The following is a 25,327-nucleotide window of genomic DNA, read 5'->3' as shown; positions in this document are numbered from 1 at the left end:
GATCCTGGCTCGGATTGCAGAGTTTAGGGGATTCGGGATCCCGCTCATCTCTACATTATATGTGTGGCTCAGAACTGACAAACAAAATGTAATAAATAAGTGATGCCTGGCACTAGGACTGCTGTATGCATGCAACTGCTGTCTACCTCAGCAGTACAAAAATATAAGCATCACATCTATTAGAGAATTAGCTGAATAAATTAATCTTGCTTGCTTGCCATCCCAAACAATAGCTCTATCAAGGGAAAAACAGTTTTTAAGTGTATTTACTGAAAGTGTCTGCGGAAAAAAAAAATCTTCTATTTTCAAACTACCCTTTCATGTCTTGCCCACAGAAATGCCTGGACAAATGTCAAATTCAAAGTTCTATTACCAGACCATAACAAACATACAGAAGCCCAAAATAAATTTTCCAAAAATTGTATGCATATGCATCCAGTGCTCCTGTGTTACAGTATTTGAATCACCAGACATTAACTCCCAAAAAAACATTCTTCCTAAGATGAAACTGGATATATATATATATATATATATATATATCTTGTTTCAGATGACTCTTGGATAAATGCTCTATTGAAATATATATTTTTCTTTTTTTAGTTTAATAATACATTTTAGCAGAACATTGCATCAACACTGAGGAAAATAAAACTGTAAAAACATTTTAGAGTATCTGGAATAAATAACATGGCTAATGGGTTGACATTCTGTAACACTTTTGATGTATTCCTGCAAGAAGTGTAAATATTTGTATGTACTGTATGCTGTCTTATAATATGACTTCTATATCTGTTATCTGAGCGTATGTGTCCATACACAACAGCAAATGTGTGTTTCTTCAATTACCCATGCTTAGTGTGAAAAATGCATTGCTGAAATAGAGCATTCTACTTGCCATTCTTCTTTTCTAGGAGTCTATTGCATGTGCAGATTTAGAATGAAATAAGGTGCATGTGCTCCAACACAGAAAACAATGCACGCATGGGCACTACAGACGCGCCTTGGATGTCATTTAGGTAAGTGACACCTTGCCAATTACATATCCATAGGTAATGACATGCTGTGATGCTTTTGTACAAAATGAGTCCCTTATTTTCCGTAAAGAAAGCCGTATTGTTTCCTGCTGCATCAGTAGAAATTGCATTATCAAAAGTATCCTTTCGTAATTGAAAAAATATATTATTCACAAATAAAGACCCCAGGTACTTGGCATCTTAGTTACAAAAGTTGCTATTGTCCAATAAATATAACCCTTTTTGTCCTATAACATGTAGTATGCTAACTGTGCCATCTTTATCCTTATAATTAATTTTCTGTGGTATTGTATGCATTGTTTATCATCTGTATTCAAGAGGTAGTCAGGTCTCCCTGTAGCAACTGTTACTTGCAAGGCAGGGGCATAAATTAAACTAGCTGCTAATATATTAAAACAGGGAAATCCACTACAGACTATGGGCCTAATTCAGATCTGTTCGCTCGCTAGTTATTTTTTGCAGCGCTGCGAACAGATAGACACCGCCTATAGGGGAGTGTATTTTAGCTTTGCAAGTGTGTGATCGCATGTACAGCCGCCCTGTACAAAAAAAAACAGTTTGTGCAGTTGCTGAGTAGCTCTGACCTTACTCACCCGTAGCGATCACTTCAGCCTATTCGAGCCCGGACTTGACGTCAGACACCCTGCAAATGCCTCGACATGCCTGTGTTTTTCCAAACACTCCCAGAAAACGGATAGTTGCTACCTACAAACGCCCTCTTTCTGTCCATCAACTTGCGTTTGGCTGTGCGAATGGATTCTTTGCCAGAACCAGTGCACAGCAACGATCCGCTTTGTACAAGTGCAATGCGCCTGCGCATTGCGGTGCATATGCATGCGCAGTAGTTACCTGATCGCTGTGCAGCGAAAAACGCTAGCGAGCTAACAGATCTGAATTAGGCCCTGTATTTGACTTACTACAATATAACACATGCCAATAAAAAAACTGTTTTAGTAACGTATCATATCTGTGGTGTTGAAAAGTGAGCTAGTATAGAAAAGTCGGCCTCTACAGTCATACAAAACAAACATTTACTTTTATTAATTTTTGTTGCAATTCTACTTTGCATTTCATTCATATCCTCTTCATGGTCTCCCATACTGTATATAAGTCTTTATGTACACTTTTTGCATGGTATACCATTTTAACATATTTATCATATGTGTCATTGGTCATATGCTTACCATAGAGATATTCAATCTGTCAATCAGAGTAAAGGTCATAACAATCAAAATACCTTATCTTAATGACCTTGGTACCAACAACATATTTATGTTCATGATGATCTTCAGAGCACTCTTTAAATGTTCTCTTTATAGTTACTTTGCTAGTAATTAGCCCAGTTTTATTATGACTAGTTCAAGAACTCATATTGTTGGCAAGTGATCCAGGAGGTGACTGTAAGAATCACTCACTTAGCGCCTTTACTGATAAAGTAAAGCAGCTGTATCTTGAAGAATGTCCTCCGAATGGGCTGTCTCAGGTGACTTTAATTTCTTATACAATGTGCACAATGAATCCACATCATTTTCTAATTTCCTTTAAGAGCAGTTGGAGTTGTCAGCAACACTTGATAGGGTCCTACCCACTGGTCTGTAGGGAGCCTGCTATCAGGAAATTCTGAACCATCATCTCAACTCCAGGTTCTAAATTGTGGCATGCACCTTCCACTGGGATTGGTTGTGTACAGATCACAGCAGTGTGTATCTTCTTCAGCTGGTTGCTTAGAAAGATGAGATCATTCACATTTAAGTAATTTCTCTTAATGATTTCATACTGAATGTGAGTGCAATAATAACACTGGGTCACTTTCAAAACAGTATTTCATTGGGTAAATATATTATTCTACTCTAGATGCAGGGGCGGATTGGGATGAAAACCCAACCCAGGAAATTTTTGGAAGCAGCCCTTACTGGGTGCATAATGAGGGGGTGGAGTCTGTCAAGGGGGTTGGGATCCCTTCTCATAGGGCCTGAAACTGAGCATATGCAGTTGTGGCCTTCCTTGCATCTTCTGCTGCAGTTGCATATGTGACTTCATGCTAATGCCACTACATAGCCCTTCCCTGATGTACATCAGAATATGCAGGGACTGAGACACCCACTGTCAGTGTCTACAGATGCTGCAATTATGCTTTGTTTGTCACTATAGTCCACCATCAGTCGCACCACTGAAACTTTCACCAGCCCTGTCCTAGGTGCAGATCATCCATCTGAACATGGCCTCCAGTGTGAGTCAGTCAGCATCTCTGTACACAACCACTTTCAGCAACATGCCCAGGTCCCTCCAATAACATGCCCATACTGCACTACCTCTGCACCTAATTGGTTAATTACCTGTACGTGCTTAGGAACACCCAACACATTTCTAATACATTTCTTAGTGCATCCATCTGAGTCTGTATTGCAACTCTGTACAACCCCTATCAGTATGCATGCATGGTGCAACTCAGAGGCATGTGCAGATGAAAAACATTGCACAAGAAAATAATAGAACACACTGGCCACTACAAACAAATTATCCCCTCATCTGAAACAATGTTTTTTTTGTGTGTGTTTTTCACTGTGGGGGCCAAACAAAACATATTGGCCCCCACCGGAAAAAAAAACATTGGCTCCACTAAAAAAAACACATTGGCACCACAGGAAAAAGATTAAACATACTGCACATAACTGCCTCAGCCTGCAAGAGAAGACTGACCTGTATGCAGTACTTGCTGACATGATTGGCTCTGCCACAGAGAGTGATGTGTATTTGATGGTTTAGCTCCTGGCACAAGAGCTGTCAGAAGCTGTGGTGTATTGTGAACACTGCAGTGCTTGGGCTGGTCACAGAACTAGTGTATGTAACCTGGTTTGGGGGGTTCAGTGTCTATGAACCTGGGGAATAGGGTGGATAGTAAATGTCCCTGGGGTCAATGGTGGTGGGATGATGATGATGATGATGATGATGATGATGATGATGATTTTTAGGGCAGGTAGTGTATGTTTAGGGGACCAGGAATAGGATGGGGAGCATATGTATCTGGGTCCAGAGAAGGTTTCTATAAGATGTAGAGAGTAGGAGGTAGTATATGTCCCTGAGAGCAAACAGGTGATCATGTACTCACAAGCTCACGGGCTCCAGGCTTAGCTGTTTGTGAAGGGCTATGAAGAAGACAAATAAACTCTCTTTGTCTCCATCCTTGATCAACATGTGTGTCACTTTCAAATTAAAGCACTGCTTTCCAACAGGACAACAACCTTGTGTGCCAGTCAGCAGAAAATTGAAGGCAGAGCAGGTAGATGGACTAGGGGAATACAAGAGTCAACTCTTACCTGGTGTCACTGCCAAGCAGTCTGTAAGGATCTCTGATGATCAGAGACCACTGATGTTGCTTAGCTGGTGCACATTACATATGTGTCAATTGGGCCGATTCCGTGGGTGCTCCCGGGCCCGAGCACCCACTGAACCAGCCACCTAGTAAAGCTATCCCCTGCAGCCCCCGCAGTGGATTGAGACATGCTGGGGGATGTGGAAGGGCTTTCGTACATTGCAGTGTAAAAAGATCCACCAAAAATGACTGCCGCCGAGAAGGAGACAAGCACTAGAGGTCAAATGTGAACTCTAGCATCTGTCTCCCCGGCGGCGGACATTTTACATTTTGTTTTATACTGCAATGTATGGAAGCCCTTCCGCAGTCCCCAGCATGCCTGAATCCACTACAGGGGTTGCGGGGGCTTAGTGCGCACAGGTGGGGGGGCCCAAATGTTTGTTTGTGAGCTACTGCAAGCCTGGCGGTAGCACACCTCACCTGGCTACAGCACCAGCATGGGGCATACCGTCAGGGTATCACATATGTAAATGTGGTTATACTGTATGTGTTTGTTTGTTTGTTTGTTTGTTTGTATGTATGTGTGTATGTATGTATGTGCTCTATGTGTGTTTATATGTAGGTGTGTCTGTTCTCTATGTGTGTCTGTTCTATGTGCTTGTGTGTGTGTGTGTGTGTGTGTGTGTGTGTGTGTGTGTGTTTACTATGCATGTATGTTTGTGTTCTATGTGGGTGTATATGTAGGTGTGTGTGTTCTTTGTGTTTGTGTATGTTATATGTTTGTCTTTGTGTTTGTATGTGTTTTATGTGTGTGTACATGTATGTGTGAGTTTGAGTGTGTACATGTATGTGTTCTATGTTACATTTATGAAACTCACCCACCATGCCTCCCCTACAAAACCTGCATTTACTCCTAACAATCATATATGGAAACCTCTCCAGAAAATCCTGCATTTGCCCCCACATCAGTGTTACATTTCCGATGTCGGTCACGGACACATTTCCTCATAATAAGGTTTTGTCTGTTATCATTTACCAGTGCGGAACACCCTCTTTTACTTTTACAGGTCAAAGCAAATACCAAGGGGTTTTTGGGTGTGAAACTGCCTGACTATTGGCAGATTCGATTCATTGTTCTGTAAAAAAATGGATAGGCATAATGAATAAATTTTCTTTCGATATGATGCTGCTGGTAATTGAACAGTCTAAAAAGAGGAGAGCTGTCTGAGAGATAAAATCTCTAGTTTTAAAGAAATCCATTTGGATACGCTACAGTCTGAACAAGATCAGGACTGGATACATAAATTGAATCAGGAACTTGCAGCACATAAGAAGGATTTAATAAAATTTTAAAGAGAGAAATTATTTAAAGTAAAACAAGACTACGAGAACCATCAGGTATACCAATGGTTATCTGGTAGAAACAATCAGAGCTCTAATAGGTCGGATAAAAGAAAACCTTTTTTCCAAAAATACCCTCAAAGCAAGCTGGATATTGACTCCTCACAAGAAGGTAGTTTATCCATGAACGACTCGGATGCCCCTGGGACATCATCGAAAAGATCTGCACAAACCATCCCTTTAGGGGTGACCACGTTCTCCAAGGCAGGAGGAGGAGGTACAGCCGATGTGTCGGTCAAGGATGGAGACAAAGTAGTTGGAAACAAGCCACCAACCAACAAGAACAAAAATAATTGATTTTTTACTTATCTTTATATGATTTAAATGAAGCTGAGAAGGAAGTACTATCTAAGGGGCTCTCCTTTATTCCATCAGTAGCTTTCAATGATTTACAGTGGAAAATAGAAAAACATCAATTACAAAGAAGTTTGAAACTGGAAGAATACTTTCATAAAAATACATCTAATACCACGGCTATGATGATTTTTTTTTCGAAATTGCTTCAATCAAGACCTTTATGAGGCTTCTTGACTCTGAAATTGCAGAGAACCAAAAGTAGGCATCTAAATACCAACACAATTTAACTAAGAAGCAGTAATTAGCTCATACTTCCTTGTCTAATAAATCTCAATTAATAATTCGTCCAGTGGACAAGGGAGGTAAATTGTCCTGCAGGATGTGGAGGATTACAGGAATGAGATTAAACGGCACACTGGGGATTCATAAATCTATATTTAGTTTAAGTGTGATCCGACTGCCAAGTTTAAAAGGATTAATAATTACAATAGTTCTTCAGAAATAAATTTAGAATCACATGCCAATGTTAGCACTTCAACCAAATACCTGATTTCCCTATAACCCCCATTATCTACATACTGCCAAAGATTCATAAGGGGCTGAATCCTCCACCCATTTGCCCTATTATCTCGGCCCATGGTTCTCTAATGCAACCAACAGCAATTTTTTTGACTCTTTGTTACAACTTGTAGTACAGACTCAAAAAATCTTCCTACTGAACACTACAGTACGTCACTTCAGAATAAATTATTGGAACTATCTGAAGTCCCTGAGTGTTTATGGCTGATTACAGTGGGTGTATCAAGCCTATACACAATTATCCTGCATAATGATGGCTAGGCTGCCACAAGGTCTTTCTTATGAATAATGGTACTATTGATATCGCTTAGGTTGAGATTTTTTCAAATTTGTTGGAGATTCTGTTAACTAGAAATTTCTTCCTTTTTGAGAACACATACAATTTGTAAACAACCGGGTGTGCGATGGGATTGGCCATGGCACCGGTGTATGGAAATACGTATATGTTTGCAATAGAGAATTACATTTTTTTCAGTAAGGTTGAAGCACAGTTTCATCTAAAATATTTTTCTACACCCGTTTTATTGATGAGCTTTTTTATTTTTTGGAGAGGTAACCAACTGGAATTTGTTGAATTGATGAAAGAGCATAACAGTTCTGCTTCCCCTGTAAATATAATTTTTAACATGAGTAAGTCATCAATTAGCTTCTTGGATTTCCAGATTGGGATAAAGGATAGGAAGATCAATACCACTGTGTATGTAAAGGACACTGTTCATAATTCTCTTCTCCAATTTGATAGTTGTCACCCCAAAAAGCTTAAGATGGGGTTACCTTACTCCCAAATGATTAAATTTTTTTGTATTAATAATGATTTGGAAGCTGCTGTAGTTCAAATTGATCAGCTGATTGAAAGATTTATTCTGAGAGGATATAATCATAACACCTTACTTTTAGCTGCATTGAGGTTATCATTAAACAGATCACACCTTTTGAGGAAGAAAAATAAAAGTGCAAGCACCAGCAAGTTGACTTGGGTGAATAAATACAATGTAGCTTCACCTTTTATTAATAAAGTTTCTAAGAAACTCTGGCCAGTGTTGAGGAGTGACAAGGATATCAATATTGTCTTGATGCCATGCTATTCACGAGGTAAAAACCTCATAGATATTCTTTTCAAAACTAATCTACCTGCTGCAGATATATTCTATAAAGTCAAAAAAATTGTGTCCTTTTAACCAACGTTTTGGGGTAAACTCCCCATCTTCCTGATGATGGGGAGTTTACCCCGAAATGTTTCTTTAAAAGGACACAATTTTTTCACCCTTAAAGAAACATTTCAGGGTAAACTCCCCATCATCAGGAAGATGGGGAGTTTTAATCAGCGTTTTGGGGTAAACTCCACATCTTCCTGATGATGGGGAGTTTACCACGAAACGTTTCTTTAAAGGTGAAAAAATTGTGTCCTTTTAATCAATGTTTTGGGGTAAACTTCCCATCATCAGGAAGATGGGGAGTTTACCCCAAAATGTTGATTAAAAGGACATGATTTTTTCGACTTTATAGAAAGTCACTGAGTGCCACCACTTATCTGGTACAGTATGTATGTATATATATATATATATATATATATATATAATACAGGTTGAGTATCCCATACCCAAAGTGCTTGGCACCAGAAGTTTTTTGGATATCAGATTTTTCTGTGTTTTGGAATAATTGCATACCATAATGATATATCATAGCAATTGGATCCAAGTCTAAGCACAGAATGCATTTGTTTAATATACAACTTATACACACAGCCTGAAGGTAATTTTAGTCAATATTTTTAATAACTTAAATGAATTTGTGCATTAAACATAGTTTGTGCACATACACATATGTTTCATATACACCTTATACACACAGCCTGAAGGTCATTTAATACAATATGTTTAACAACTGTGTATTAAACAAAGTTTATATACACTGAGCCATCAGAAAACAAAAGGTTTCACTATATTAGTCTCACTCAAAAAAATCCGTATTTCGGAATATTTGGATATGGGATACTCAACCTGTATAGAAGTTAGATGAAAAACTTCAGAAGGGTCTGAAATGGACTACTTTATTAAGTAACCAGGAAAGAAAAGCTGGGCACGTTAACAAAAATAACAGAGATAATTAAAATAATATCTACACATACATATCAATGTTCAAAGTCAGTTCAAGAGTTGGGTAGCAAATTCCCAGGAGTATGCAATGAGGTGCATCCATGGCAACTTCAGTAAAATAATTTTCACCATCAACATAGACATGTAATACTTGCAATGCATTTAGATGTATCTACTGTACTGTGGATCCAGCTAAAATAAATCCGATTATATAAAAGTTCTCTGTGAAATGCAGAACATATTTGAAATTCAGGATGTACAGTACTACTATTGCTGCATCCTGTCTTTCCATGAATGCTGAAAACATATTGATCATAGTTAAATATGCAAGTGTCATGTAGTGGATGTTGTTAGTTGTATTGCAAGTAGAACCTTTTTTTTTTTTACCTAGTATTAGCCCTTTTGGTAGTCAATATGTGGATTTCCCAGAATCCCTACCAAGGGAGATTATGGTGGCAGATTTGCTAAGTGGATTTAAAAATGGATTAGATGCCTTTCTTAAAAGTAATTATAGAGTTGGGGTAATTGATCTGGAATAAATCCAATTGCATTATAGGTTCAGGAATGATGTTTTCCCCTACTTTAGGTTAAAATGACATCTGCTTTGCGGGAGATATTGCTTTGTTTTCCTCAGGATCAACACAAATAATTGATGAGGTTGAAAAAAGACACAAATCCGTTTGGTTCAACCTTTCATAAATTCTATCTAACTATGTTATAAAGAAGAATATAAAGTGTGTCCTAACTGACAAGAAAATCACCTAATTGAAATGCAAAAGAATAAACCATTATTATTATCTTAAGCAATTCATACATACATTTCAAAAATTTTACAACACATGAAGATTTTCAATATCTTTATTGTGATGTATAGAATCTAAGTAAACCAATTTGTAGTGCTATAAATAATGCATTTTCTATTAGTCTCATTAATAACCCCCATTTATGCTCTCAAGTGATATATAATTTAAATTAGAGTGAACTAAAGCTTCAAACAGTTTTAAATTAGCTGCCATGGTTTAACATACACATTATTGAATAATTTGGTTTGGTTTTACTTTATTTAAGTACCATGCATCTAATATTTCAATCAATATTTTTAACAGCATTAATCCATTAATAGAACAGCATTTGTACATGTTTAAGGAGGACACAGATTACTTATGTTAATAAAAGATTATTGATGGATTGTTTGAATATCTAATATTTAGTTTAGTTAACTAGTATTTACTGAGTCAAACATAGATTAACCGCTTAGCTGCTAAGGATGATTGCATGTGTTCTAGTTTTTAGGGAGGGATTACCTAAAAGTTTCCCCTTATAGTTGCTGTTGCTTGGGCCTGAAGATTTGTTAATGTAATTTTGTCTGGAAAGTGATGTCATCATAAAGCCATACCACCTCCAGATAAATCACTGCATATATTTTTATAAGCCAATAAATAAAGGAAAAAGCAAAAGTGCTCTGCTGCCCCCATTTTAGCATCCACAGACTCAGGGTTATCCCTTTTTGAAAAGTTAGAACTCCTATTTCAAATGATGTGGTTGCCTAGAAGTTATTCTTTTGGGATTATGAGTGATCACCCGGGAATGTCCCTGCAGTAGAGAAATCATTATGAACTCTAGACTTAGAGGGGACTCTACTCATTCAAATAATGTTTCCTCCATCAAACAATGTGGCCATTTAATAGTTATTGTCTGGTTATCACATGTATTCAGTTTTGTAAACCGTATTACTTGTTATGATTTTGGCTTTCCATTTTTTACAATTATTTTTTGTAGCTTACCCTAAAATTTGCTACAAATGTATTGATTACACTGTCTGTCTTTAACCCTTGACTTGGGGCTGCCTGATTATTATTTATTTGTCAGGACCATTACTTACACTAACTGAAATACTGGGTAACATTTATAAAATTGAATCAATCTTCTACTAACAATGGTTCTTCTTATAATTATTAAAATATGTTGCTGTTGTTAAGAAATTGATATATATACAGTGTATATATATATATATATATATATATATATACAGTGTATATATATACACTGCTCAAAAAAATAAAGGGAACACTAAAATAACACATCCTAGATCCGAATGAATGAAATATTCTTATTAAATACTTTGTTCTTTACATAGTTGAATGTGCTGACAACAAAATCACACAAAAATTATCAATGGAAATCAATTTTATTAACCCATGGAGGTCTGGATTTGGAGTCACACTCAAAATTAAAGTGGAAAAACACACTACAGGCTGATCCAACTTTGATGTAATGTCCTTAAAACAAGTCAAAATGAGGCTCAGTAGTGTGTGTGGCCTCCACGTGCCTGTATGACCTCCCTACAATGCCTGGGCATGCTCCTTATGAGGTGGCGGATGGTCTCCTGAGGGATCTCCTCCCAGACCTGTACTAAAGCATCCGCCAACTCATGCACAGTCTGTGGTGCAACGTGGCGCTGGTGGATGGAGCAAGACATGATGTCCCAGATGTGCTCAATTGGATTCAGGTCTGGGGAACAGGTGGGCCAGTCCATAGCATCAATGCTTTCGTCTTGCAGGAACTGCTGAAACACTCCAGCCACATGAGGTCTAGCATTGTCTTGCATTAGGAGGAACCCAGGGCCAACCGCACCAACATATTGTCTCACAAGGGGTCTGAGGATCTCATCTTGGCACCTAATGGCAGTCAGGCTATCTCTGGTGAGCACATGGAGGGCTGTGCTGCCCCCCAAAAAAATGCCACCTCACACCATTACTGACCCACTGCCAAACCGGTCATGCTGGAGGATGTTGCAGGCAGCAGAACGTTCTACTTGGCGTCTCCAGACTCTGTCATGTCTGTCACATGTGCTCAGTGAGAACCTGCTTTCATCTGTGAAGAGCACAGGGCACCAGTGGCGAATTTGCCAATCTTGGTGTTCTCTGGCAAATGCCAAACTTCCTGCATGGTGTTGGGCTGTAAGCACAACCCCCACCTGTGGACGTCGCGCCCTCATACCACCCTCATGGAGTCTGTTTCTGATCATTTGAGTAGACACATGCACATTTGTGGCTTGCTAGAGGCCATTTTGCAGGGCTCTGGCAGTGCTCCTCCTGTTCCTCCTTGCACATAGTCGAAGGTAGCGGTCCTGCTGCTGGGTTGTTGCCCTCCTACGGTCTCCTCCATGTCTCCTGATGTACTGGACTGTCTCCTGGTAGCGCCTCCATGCTCTGGACACTACGCTGACAGACACAGCAAACCTTCTTGCCACAGCTCGCATTGATGTGCCATCCTGGATGAGCTGCACTACCTGAGCCACTTGTGTGGGTTGTAGACTCCGTCTCATGCTACCACTAGAGTGAAAGCACCGCCAGCTTTCAAAAGTGACCAAAACATCAGCCAGAAAGCATAGGAGCTGTGAAGTAGTCTGTGGTCACCACCTGCAGAACAACTCCTTTATTGGAGGTGTCTTGCTAATTGCCTATAATTTCCACCTGTTGTCTATTCCATTTGCACAACAGCATGTGAAATTGATTGTCCACTTAGGAAGCAACACTGATTGACAGTTTGATTTCACAGAAGTGTGATTGACTTGGAGTTACATTGTGTTGTTCAAGTGTTCTCTTTATTTTTCTGAGCAGTGTGTATATATATATATATATATTTACACGGGATGTAGTCATATTGCCAGTGGTCGGGATCCCAGCAGTCAGGATACCAACGCCAGAATCCCAACCACTGACAATAGCGACAGCCAGAAATTTGCTAACAGGGGCTATTCCCACTCGTGGGTGTCTACGACACCCTCAGAGTGGGAACAGAAATTGTGGCGAGCCACCAAGCCCGCAGCATGGCGAGCACAGCGAGCCGCAAGGGATTTATTGCGCCGCCATCCCTGCCAGCATTAGGGCGGCCAGGATCCCAGTGTCAGTATGCTACGTCTGCACCTGAATCTCCGTGGCATGGAAATGACGTGGTAATGAGTGGAAATAGAACCGCTAGCCATATGCAGCCTTGTACTCCCTGATATGCCAATTAGTATACTGTATAATGTACGTGCAAATTATACTGTATATAGATATATCATATATGGAAACACCCCCTCAGAAATCCTGCATTTGCCACTGCTGTGCTCACACAAAAACCAATGGTTCCACGGATGATAACGTTTGTAAGCACTTACAAAATGCATTTGATTGGCTTTTTTGCAATCATATTGCTAAAGCTGATAGGTGCTTTATTCAAAGACCAGACATATATACTGTTTTAGTGTGTTCATTGCAGCAATTTTTCTATTTATTTTTTGTACATAAGGTGTAAAGTTATTTCAGCTGTAGTAGAGAAACTATTGAAGCTGTATGCATATTTAAGTAACAATCAAAATGGTTACAAACACAGGCAGAAGTACATACTTGTACAGTATGTGATGTATACCTAGCATAAAACTGAGACAATGTTACTGGTGCTAATTTGCAAGTATTTTGTCTTATAGTAGCAGCTATGCACATACACACAATTGCAGCTTTTTGACTGGGGCCCAATTACTTCCTATTCTGCTTCAGTTTAAATAAAAACTATGCACAAAAGCAATTACTTTCATTCTGTTCATTTTCTATTTTTTTTATTTTGTTTAAAAATTAAGCATTAAAACGCTTGACATTAGAATACATGACATTGCTGTGTTAAATACTTGTACTTCATATTCTTCAGGAAAAAATATATTGGACACAGTCTGCAGATGTTTCTTTACAGCAACTTATAATACATTTTTCACTCCTCTGAGGTCTGTTGCTGAGAAAACACACCTGATGGAGAGCATAAAAATTGGATTTTTCAGTAAGTACAAGATAAAAGATGGGAAGTGGGAGGAAAAGGAGGAGGGCAGTAGCAAGCAGTGGGAATCCCTTTAACCAAGGTTTGTAAAGCTTACATGATCTCACAGGAGAATTCTACAATAAAACCACTGAAAGGCAGTCATTGACAGTACACATATCAACAGGAAAAGAGCAAAATGGGTATTATTGATATATTTGCAAAGGTTTTGTGACAATTTATAGGGAATATGATTTTAGGCAGCAGGCATAATTTGTTTGATAACAATGAATTTTGTGTGTACCCTGAGATAACAATGAAACAATTGGCAATAATTATAATCACATAATATTTATTTTTAATTTGCCATATGACTAATATTTTGTAAAGCATTAGTCATACAACTGTATATTTATATATACTTCTACATTAAATTATATTATATACAAAATAGCCAATTGATATTTACAATGACACATTACATATTTTTAACTTTAAAATTAATATCACACAAGCCTATATAAAATGAATATATGAGAGAAAAATCAGCATTGTCTGTAATGTAAAATATATCTTATAGATATAAAACAACTGCACAGTATCTCTATTGTTTTCACAAACATAATACAGTAAATTAAAAGAATATTTCACTTTTAAATGTATCCTGTGTTTTAATTAGAGATGTGCGGCGGGCACTTTTCGTGTTTTGGTTTTAGTTCTAGTTCCATGCTCGTGTTTTGGATCTGGATTGGTTTTGCCAAAACCACCCTTTTGTGTTTTGGTTTTGGATCTGGATGATGTTTGAAAAAAACATAAAAGCAGCTAAAATCACATAATTTGGGGGTAATTTTGATCCTACGGTATTATTAACCTGAATAACATTAATTTCCACTCATTTCCAGTCTATTCTGAACACCTCACACCTCACAATATTGTTTTAAGGCCAAAAGGTTGCACCGAGGTGGCTGGATGACTAAGCTAAGCGACACAAGTATGCAGCACAAACACCTGGCCCATCTAGGAGTGGCACTGCAATGGCAGACAGGATGGCACTTAAAAAAACTAGGCCCCAAACAGCACATCATGCAAAGAAGTAAAAGAGGTGCAATGAGGTAGCTGTATGACTAAGCTAAGCGACACAACTGGAATTTGCCAAGATTTAATACAAATATAATATTGGTGGCACAGGAGAGCGTACCCCTAAACCACACACACACAGCAAAGCCTGTAAAATTAATTTAGATAATAATAACCCTTTTATTTGGAGCTATTATAATAATATACAGCACAGGTGAGCGTACCCCTACACCACACAGGGCAGCCCCTGTAAAAATTATTTGGATAATAATATAAGTAATGCACCCTTTTATTTGGAGTAAATAATATACAGCACAGGACATGACCACTGGACTTATGCCAGCACAAGACACCACCACTGGACTGATGCAGCACAAGACAGCACCACTGGACTGGACTTATACGGCAGTTGTAATGCTGGAGTTGTACAGTAGTGTCAGACAGGATGGCACTTAAAAAAATAGTCCCCAAACAGCACATGATGCAAAGAAGAAAAAGAGGTGCAAGATGGAATTTTCCTTGGGCACCCACCCTTATGTTGTATAAACAGGACATGCACACTTTAACAAACCAATCATTTCAGCGACATTTCAGCCACAGTCGTGTGGCAGACCCTGACTTTTGGTGGGGGCCCAAACAAACCAAAGAAGCAATCAATCTCTCCTTGCACAAACTGGCTCTACAGAGGCAAGCTGTCAACCTCATCCTCCGATTCCTCACACCTTTCAGTGTGTACATCCTCCTCCTCACAGAGTATTAATTTGTCCCCACTGGAATCCACCATCACAGGTCCCTGTGTACCGTCTGGAGGCAATTGCTGGTCAAGGTCTTCCCGGTGGAATTTATAATTCATTTTGATAAACATCATCTTCTCCACATTTTGTGGAAGTAAGCTCCTACGTCGATCGCTGACAAGGTTACCGGCTGCACCTTACACTCTTTCGGAGTACACAAAGGAGGGGGGTGCCACTTAGGTAAAATAAATCCAGTTTGTGCAAGGGCATCCAAATTGCCTCTTTTTCCTGCCAGTATATGCCTACGTGGATGCTGTCACTCATATAATCCTCCACCATTCTTTCAATGGTGACAGAATCATATGCAGTGACAGTAGACGTGTCAGTAATCGTTGGCAGGTCCTTCAGTCCAGACCAGATGTCAGCACTCGCTCCTGACTGCCCTGCATCACCGCCAGTGGGTGGTCTAGGAAATCTTATCCTTTTCCTCGCAGCCCCAGTTGCGGGAGAAAATGAAGGAGGAGCTGTTCACGGGTCACGTTCCGCTTAAGTTGACAATTTTATCACCAGCAGATCTTTGAACCTCAGCAGACTTGTATCTTCCAGAAAGAGAGATACAATGTAGGCTTTAAACCTAGGATCGAGCACAGTGGCCAAAATGTAGTGCTCTGATTTCAACAGATTGACCACCCTTGAATCCTGGCAAAGCGTATAAAGGGCTCCATGCACAAGTCCCACATACTTTGTGGAATCGCTCCATCTTAGGTCCTTCTTCAATTACTCTGGCTGCTTCTGCAAAAGCCTGATGAGGGGAATGACATGACTCAAGCAGGCAGTGTCTGAACTGACTTCACGTATGGCAAGTTCGAAGGGTTGGAGAACCTTGCATAAGACGGAAATCATTCTCCACTGCACTTGAGTCAGGTGTATGCCCCCTCCTTTGCCTATATCGTAGGTGGATGTATAGGCTTGAATGGCCTTTTGCAGCTCCTCCATCCTCTGAAGTATATAGAGTGTTGAATTCCACCTCGTTACCACCTCTTGCTTCAGGTGATGGCAGGGCAGGTTCAGGAGTGTTTGCTGGTGCTCCAGTCTTTGGCACACGGTGGCTGAATGTCGAAAGTGCCGCAATTTTTTGGCCCACTGACAGCATCTCCTGCATGCCCCTGTCATTTAAAAAAAAATTCTGCACCACCAAATTAATTGTATGTGCAAAACATGGGACGTGCTGGAATTTGTTCAGATATAATGCATGCACCATATTGGTGACATTGTCCAATATCACAAATCCCCAGGAGAGTCTAATTGGGGTAAGCCATTGTGCGAAGATGTCCCTCAGTTTACATAAAAGGTTGTCAGCAGTGTGCCTCTTATGGAAAGCGGTGATACATAGCGTAGCCTGCCTAGGAACGAATTGGCGTTTGCGAGATGCTGCTACTGGTGCTGCTGCTTTTGTTGATGCGGGAGGCAATACATCTACCCAGTGGGCTGTAACAGTCATATAGTCCTTAGTCTGCCCTGTTCCAGTTGTCCACATGTCTGTGGACAGTGGGTACAACTGCATTTTTTAGGACACTGAGGACCCTTTTTCTGATGTCTCTGTACATTCTCGGTATCGCCTGCCTAGTGAAGTGGATCCTAGATGGGATTTGATACCGGGTGGACACTACATCCATCAATTCTCTAAGTCCCACTGAACTAATGGCATATACCGGACACACATTAAACACCAACATAGCTGTCAAGGCCTCAGTTATCCACTTTGCAAAAGGATGACTGCTGTCATATTTCATCTTCCTCACATAGGACTGTTGGACAGTCAATTGCTTACTGGAAGTAGTAAAAGTGGTCTTCCGACTTTCCCTCTGGGATGATGATCGACTCCAAGCAGCAATAACAGCAGCGGCAGCAACAGCAGGCTTATCACTCAAGATCCTCCGAAGGAATCCCGGTTAGGAGAGGACTCCTCAGTCTTGCCAGTGACATGGCCTGCAGGACTACTGACGTTCCTGACTGAGGAGGAAGTAGACGTTGAGGGAGTTGTTGTTGTGACTTGCAGGAGCTTGAGTACAAGAGGAAGAAGGGATTTAGGTATCGGTGGACTGCTTACACTCTTACCCAAAGTTTCACAACTTGACACTGACTTCTGATGAATGCGCAGCAGTTGACGTGTAAGGGAAGATGTTCCTAGGTGGTTAAAGTCCTTACCCCTACTTATTAAAGATTGACAGATGCAACACACTGCTTATAATTCCACACCAATGAGGTGGCTTTTTTGGTATTTTTCCCAGGCATCACAATGGGTTTATTGATCCCATGGACAACAGGTGTCTCTCCCGGTGACTGATTTAAACAAACCACATCACCATCAGAATCCTCATTGTCATCTTCCTCCTCAGCGCCAGCAACACCCATATACTCATCCTGGTGTACTTCAACAGTGACATCATCAATCTGAATATCAGAAACTGGACTGTGGGTGCTGCTTCCAGAACTTGCAGAGGGCGTGCAAATGGTGGAAGGAGTCAACACTTCCCATCCAGTGTTGGGAAGGTCAGGCATCGCAACCGCCAACACACTTGGACTCTCCTTGGGGATTTGTGATACATCTTAGAACACACAGTTCTTTGCTGTGCTTTTGCTTGCTTAACCCTTATCATTTTTCTTGCGGAAGGATGAGGGTTTCATCGTCATGTGAAGCTGAACCACTAGTGATGAACATAGGCCAGGGCCTTAGGCGTTCCTTGCCACTCTGAGTCATAGATGGCATATTGGCAAGTTTATGTGTCTCCTCAGACCATTTCAATTTATTTTTTGGGGTCTTTTTAGTGAACTTTGGCTTTTTGGATTTTACATGCCCTCTACTATCACATTGGGCTTCGGCCTTGGCAGACAACGTTGATGGCATTTCATCATCTATGTCATGACTAGTGGCAGCAGCTTCAGGACTAGGAAAAGAGGTTCTTGATCTTTCCCTATTTTATCCTCAAAATTTTTGTTCTCCATTACTTTTCTGGAGTTATATAACAATATGCGGTACAGGACAGTGTACAGTTACACAACACAGGGCAAACCCTGTAAAATTTATTTGGATTAAATATTAATAACCCCTTTATTTGGAGTAAATAATATAAGTTCGGTGGTGCTGTCCTATGATGTATATGACAGCACACTAAACTGGATTTAAAATTCCAGTGGTACTGGAGTATATGGCAGTAACACTGGACTGGATTTATACGGCAGTATCACTGGAATTATATGACAGTATTACTGGAATTATAAATCCAGTCCAGTGATACTGCTGTATATGTCCATGGTACTGCCGTATAAATACAGTGATACTGCCGTATATGTCCAGTGGTACTGCCATATAAATCCAGTGATACTGCCATATATGTCCACTGGTACTGCAGTATAAATCCAGTGGTATTGGCGTATAAATCCAGTCCAGTGATTCTGCCATATATGTCCAGTGGTCCTGCAGTATAATTCCAGTGATACTGCCGTATAATTCCAGTGGTACTGCCATATAATTTCAGTGATACTGCTGTATAATTCCTATAATACTGCCGTATAATTCCAGAGATACTGACGTATAATTCCAGTAATACTGACGTATGTGTCCAGTGGTACTGGCATATAAATCCAGTCCAGTGATACTGCAGTATAAGCCAGTAGCACTGGACATATACAGAAGTACCACTGGACATATACGGCAGTATTACTGGAATTATGGCAACACCACTGCATTAATATGGCAGTAATACTGGACTGGATTTATACAGCAGTATCACTGGAATTATACGGCAGTACCACTGGATTTTTACGGCAGTACCACTGGACTGAATTTATATGCCAGTTCCACTGGACATATACGGCAGTACCACTGGACATATATGGAAGTATCACTGGAATTACGGCAGCATCACTGCATTTATATGGCAGTACCACTGGATTTATATGGCAGTATCACTGGATTTATACTGCAGTACCAGTGGACCTATACAGCAGTATCACTGTATTTATATGGCAGTACCACTGGACATATGCTGCAGTATCACTTGACTGGATTTATATGGCAGTACCACTGGACATATACGGCAGTATTACTGGAATTATACAGCAGTATCACTGGAATTATATGGCAGTTTCACTGGACTGGATTTATACACCAGTACCATTGGATTTATACGGCAGTATCACTGGAATTATACAGCAGTATCACTGGAATTATATGGCAGTACCACTGGATTTTTACGGCAGTACCACTGGACTGGATTTATATGCCAGTTCCACTGGACATATAAGGCAGTACCACTGCATTTATATGGAAGTACCACTAGAATTATACAGCAGTACTGGCGTATTAATCCAGTCCAGTGATACTGCTGTATATGTCTAGTGGTACTGCCATATATGTCCAGTGGTACTGCCGTATAAATCCAGAGGTACTGTCATATGGCAGTATCACTGGACTGGATTTATATGACAGTACCACTGGATTTATATGGCAGTATTACTGGATTTATACTGCAGTACCACTGGACATATATGGCAGTATCACTGGACTGGATTTATATATGTCCAGTGGTACTGCAGTATAAATCCAGTGGTACTGCCATATAAATCCAGTGGTACTGTCATATAAATCCAGTCCAGTGATACTGCCATATGACAGTACCTCTGGATTTATACGGCAGTACCACTGGACATATATGGCAGTACCACTAGACATATACAGCAGTATCACTGGACTGGATTAATACGCCAGTACTGCTGTATAATTCTAGTGGTACTTCCATATAAATACAGTGGTACTGCCTTATATGTCCAGTGGAACTGGCATATAAATCCAGTCCAGTGGTACTGCCGTAAAAATCCAGTGGTACTGCCATATAATTCCAGTGATACTGCTGTATAATTCCAGTGATACTGCCGTATAAATCCAATGGTACTGGTGTATAAATCCAGTCCAGTGAAACTGCCGTATAATTCCAGTGATACTGCTGTATAATTCCAGTAATACTGCCGTATATGTCCAGTGGTACTGCCATATAAATCCAGTCAAGTGATACTGCAGCATATGTCCAGTGGTACTGCCATATAAATACAGTGATACTGCCGTATAGGTCCACTGGTACTGCAGTATAAATCCAGTGATACTGCCATATAAATCCAGTGGTACTGCCATATAAATGCAGTGATGCTGCCGTAATTCCAGTGATACTTCCGTATATGTCCAGTGGTACTGCCATATAAATCCAGTCCAGTGATATTGCCATATATGTCCAGTGGTACTGCCGAATAAATCCAAAGGTACTGTCATATGGCAGTATCACTGGACTGGATTTATATGACAGTACCACTGGATTTACATTGCAGTACCACTGGATTTATACTGCAGTACCACTGGACATATATGGCAGTATCACTGGACTGGATTTATATATGTCCAGTGGTACTGCAGTATAAATCCAGTGGTACTGCAATATAAATCCAGTGGTACTGTCATATAAATCCAGTCCAGTGATACTGCCATATGACAGTACCTTTGGATTTATACGGCAGTACCACTGGACATATATGGCAATATCACTGGACTGGATTTATATGGCAGTACCACTGGACATATACGGAAGTATCACTGGAATTACGGCAGCATCACTGCATTTATATGGCAGTACCACAGGATTTATATGGCAGTATCACTGGATTTATACTGCAGTACCAGTGGACCTATACGGCAGTATCACTGTATTTATATGGCAGTACCACTGGACATATACTGCAGTATCACTGGACTGGATTTATATGGCAGTACCACTGGACATATACAGCAGTACCACTGGAATTATACGGCAGTATTACTGGAATTATACGGCAGTATCACTGGACTGGATTTATACACCAGTACCATTGGATTTATACGGCAGTATCACTGGAATTATACAGCAGTAACACTGGAATTATATGGCAGTACCACTGGATTTTTACGGCAGTACCACTGGACTGGATTTATATGCCAGTTCCACTGGACATATAAGGCAGTACCACTGCATTTATATGGAAGTACCACTAGAATTATACAGCAGTACTGGCGTATTAATCCAGTCCAGTGATACTGCTGTATATGTCTAGTGGTACTGCCATATATGTCCAGTGGTACTGCCGTATAAATCCAGAGGTACTGTCATATGGCAGTATCACTGGACTAGATTTATATGACAGTACCACTGGATTTATATGGCAGTACCACTGGATTTATACTGCAGTACCACTGGACATATATGGCAGTATCACTGGACTGGATTTATATATGTCCAGTGGTACTGCAGTATAAATCCAGTGGTACTGCAATATAAATCCAGTGGTACTGTCATATAAATCCAGTCCAGTGATACTGCCATATGACAGTACCACTGGATTTATACGGCAGTACCACTGGACATATATGGCAATATCACTGGACTGGATTTATATGGCAGTACCACTGGACATATACAGCAATACCACTGGAATTATACAGCAGTATTACTGGAATTATACAGTAGTATCACTGGATTTATATGGCAGTACCACTGGATTTTTACGGCAGTACCACTGGACATATATGGCAATATTACTGGACTGGATTTATACGGCAGTATCACTGGACATGTGCGGCAGTATCACTGGATTTATACGGCAGTACCGCTGGACATATACAGCAGCACAGTGACACCAACACTGGACTGATGCAGGATAACACTGCACCACTGCAATGGACTGGACTTATACAGCAGCACTGTACTTATGGCAGCAGAGGACACCACCACTGTGAATGAACTGATGCAGCACAATACACCACCACTGAACTGATGCAGCACAACACAGCACCACTGGACTGGACTTATATAGCAGCACTGGACACATGGCAGCAGAGGACACCACCACTGTGACTAGACTGATGTAGCACAAGACACTACCACTGAACTGATGCAGGACACTGAGGACGGAGACACGTCCTTTCTCTACACTCTCCAATGCCGGAGTCAAAATGGTGACAACGCGCAGCTCCTTATATGGCATCCAAACCCTGCATGAATCTGACAGCGGGATGATGACGTTTTTCCCATTCTGGAATCCGAGCCTGACTCGGATCCGGGCTCGGATAGTGAAGTTTGCGGGGGGTCAGTTCTCAGGGAACCGAACCCACTCATCTCTAGTTTTAATGTTATAATATCACATTTATTAGTGATTCAGTGCATCAATGTATGGGATAAAAGCATATGCTGCCAGTACACATATACTGTACAAGTATCTGGATTTTAAAAAATATGTATTTGAACACAGGGCCGGTTCTAGACCTTGTGGCGCCCAGGGCGAAAGTTTCCTTTGGCGAACTTTCCTCCTTCTCCCTCCTGACAGGCAAAATAGGGTTAGTGTGCACCTAATGCGCACAGCAAAAAATAGGGGCATGGCTTCATAGCACGACTCACATTACACCCCACAGTAGTGTCCGTCAGTCACATTACACCACACAGTAGTACCCCTTATACCATGTTAGAGCCCCTTAATCACATTATACCACAGTATAGAAGAGCCCCTTATACACATTACGCCAGGTAGCCCCTTACACACATTGCACCAGGTAGACCCTTATACACATTGCACTTATTAAGTGCCCCTATGCAATGCCCTCATTAGTAGTGCCCCCAGTTGTAATGCTCCCAGTAGTTATGCCCCCAGTAGTTATTCCCCCTGTAGTTGTGCCCCCAGTAGATGTGCCCCCTGCAGATTTTCCCCAAGTAGATGTGCCCCTGTAGATTTGCCCCAGTAGATGTGCCCACTGTAGATGTGCCCCCCGTAGATGTGCCCCCTGCAGATATGCCCACTATAGATGTGCCCCAGTAGCACCACTTACACACACAAAAAGAAAAAAAAACAATACTCACCAGCCCCGCTCCTGCTTCCTGACTGCTGATGCCCTCTGTCTCTGGACGCCTACTACTCGGATCTATAGGAGAGACGTCATGATGTGTGATAGTGTCACACAGACACTAGAGGTCAATTAGGACCTCTAGCATTTGACAATGGTGCCGGCTGCAGCTGGGATGCGTGGTGCGAGTGGGCGGTGGGTGTGAATCTAGGCTTGCCCATGCCTAGATCCACTGTTTGTACACTATCTCCCATACTTGTTAATGGAGTGTTGTAATATCTATCTATCTTCTATCTATCTATCTATCTATCTATCTATCATATAACTGTTAAATCATACTAAATATTAATGAAACCATTAATGCCTTGATCCAGTCATACAAACATCACTTGTAATGTGGCACCTCCTCGCTAATCACAACCGCTTCTAGAGATAGTATAGTAAATAATAGTGGCCCATAAGTAGTAGTAAACTTTAATTAACCTCTTTTCCTTAGTGCACTCTAGTGTGTCCAGAAGGGATATAATATTTATTGTGGCCACACCCAATATAGATATAGGTTAAAGTAGAATTGTTTCTCTAGCTTGGTTATGTAGTTTTTAGTTTGGTGGCACCATGGTTACCATTTTTCCTTCATAATGTTGGAGCCATGAGGCCTATCTGTGCTGATATTGTATTTTCTCCCCATGTTTGCCTGGGCTTCATCAAAGTGACTTTCTGGGGGGTGGAGGGGGGTAGATACTGACATGTGCCAATGCAACTTTCATATTTATGATTGATATATCCTCAGATCCCACCAAAGAAATTACGGAAGAACTCCTGTCCTGACCACTCCAATGGGACCTGTTCTAATGTCACCATGCCACTGTGTCTATATCTCAACCATTCCACCATACTTTCAGTACTATTAGTGTTAAGAAGGATAAGAGCATGGCCCTTTTACCTTTTTGTCTGTAATTAACCAGTCTTGTGTTGTTACTGTTTTGTTGCTGTTTTGTTTCCAATTGTAAAGAACAATTTTAATATGCTGGCGCTAAATAATTAAATGTTAATATTTTATTACCTGATATGAATACTGAGAAAACTAATGTAGTAATTCCATAAGAAATAAGGAGGTGAAATTCTGAGGTTGGGTATATTTTGATGACTGTCATAATGTCAAGTCCCAGTTCAGCATTTACTTACCTGATAGTGGATCTCCAGTGGCTCCAATGGTGTCTTCTGGGTCCAACAGTCATGTGATGGTGAGTCTCTGCTGTAACCACTGGATGACGGCCGTGAGTAATGGTAAGCCCTAATCAGAAATCTCACTCCCCCTCATGACACTAACACTCTCGCTGGTGCCTGCGGCAGCCTAAGCCTAATCCTTTTGTCCCACAGACTAACCCTCTACTTCCTGTAGAATATTAACATTTCACATTTTGACATTGTGAACATGTCAACATCCTGCAGATGTGAACATGTTCCATGTTGATATTTCAACAATTTTGACATCATAACTGCTGTCTCCAGAGCATCCTGTCCTGTGTGTGTGTGTTCAGTGCTATTATGGAGGTGAAGGTTAAATTGCGGAGCCGGCAGATCTCTCTGAGTGTCCCTGTGGGGTGTGACTGGACTAGCCTGGAAGTCCGAGCAGCCTCTCCAGTTATTGGGATAAGGAGTGTGACCCACGGTCATTCTTACAGCTATTGCCATTGGCGGGAAAGAAGGGAGAGCAGGGCCGGTGCAAGGTTTTTCAGCATCCTAGGCAAAACTTCTGCCTACTGCCCTTTCCCCCTACCCGCCCTTCAGGTGAAAGGCATGCTGCTGCTCTCCCCCCACCCCCAGTCTGTTGCATAGCTGCTCTCTTCTCCCCATCTTCCCAGTCTCTATGGGTGCCTGCTGCTCTGACACCCTCCTCACTCTGTTAAATGTCTCCTGTTATATCCCCCCATCTGTGTGCATGCTTCTGCTCATCTACCCCTACAGAATGCTGCTCTTCCCCTCCTTCCTTTCAATTGCAGAGACTGTACTGTGCAGCTACCTTACCAGCAGGTGGTGTTGCAGAGTTGGGACTGAGTAGTCTTTGAAAGAGCGTGGAATGA

The 25,327-nt window shown here is 40.8% G+C and overlaps 1 long non-coding RNA gene across 1 annotated transcript; it reads left to right on the top strand.

The window, feature by feature from the left end:
• Window positions 1–915: 915 nt before the first annotated feature.
• On the top strand, window positions 916–24,269 carry LOC134935356 (uncharacterized). Its single transcript, XR_010180085.1, has 3 exons — window positions 916–1,016; window positions 13,413–13,538; window positions 24,034–24,269. It is a non-coding gene; the product is annotated as an uncharacterized LOC134935356 (long non-coding RNA).
• Window positions 24,270–25,327: the final 1,058 nt, after the last annotated feature.

This window comes from Pseudophryne corroboree, chromosome 6 (genome assembly GCF_028390025.1).
Source record: "Pseudophryne corroboree isolate aPseCor3 chromosome 6, aPseCor3.hap2, whole genome shotgun sequence".
Lineage (NCBI taxonomy): Eukaryota > Metazoa > Chordata > Amphibia > Anura > Myobatrachidae > Pseudophryne > Pseudophryne corroboree.
This window is presented reverse-complemented; position numbering and strand designations above follow the sequence as displayed.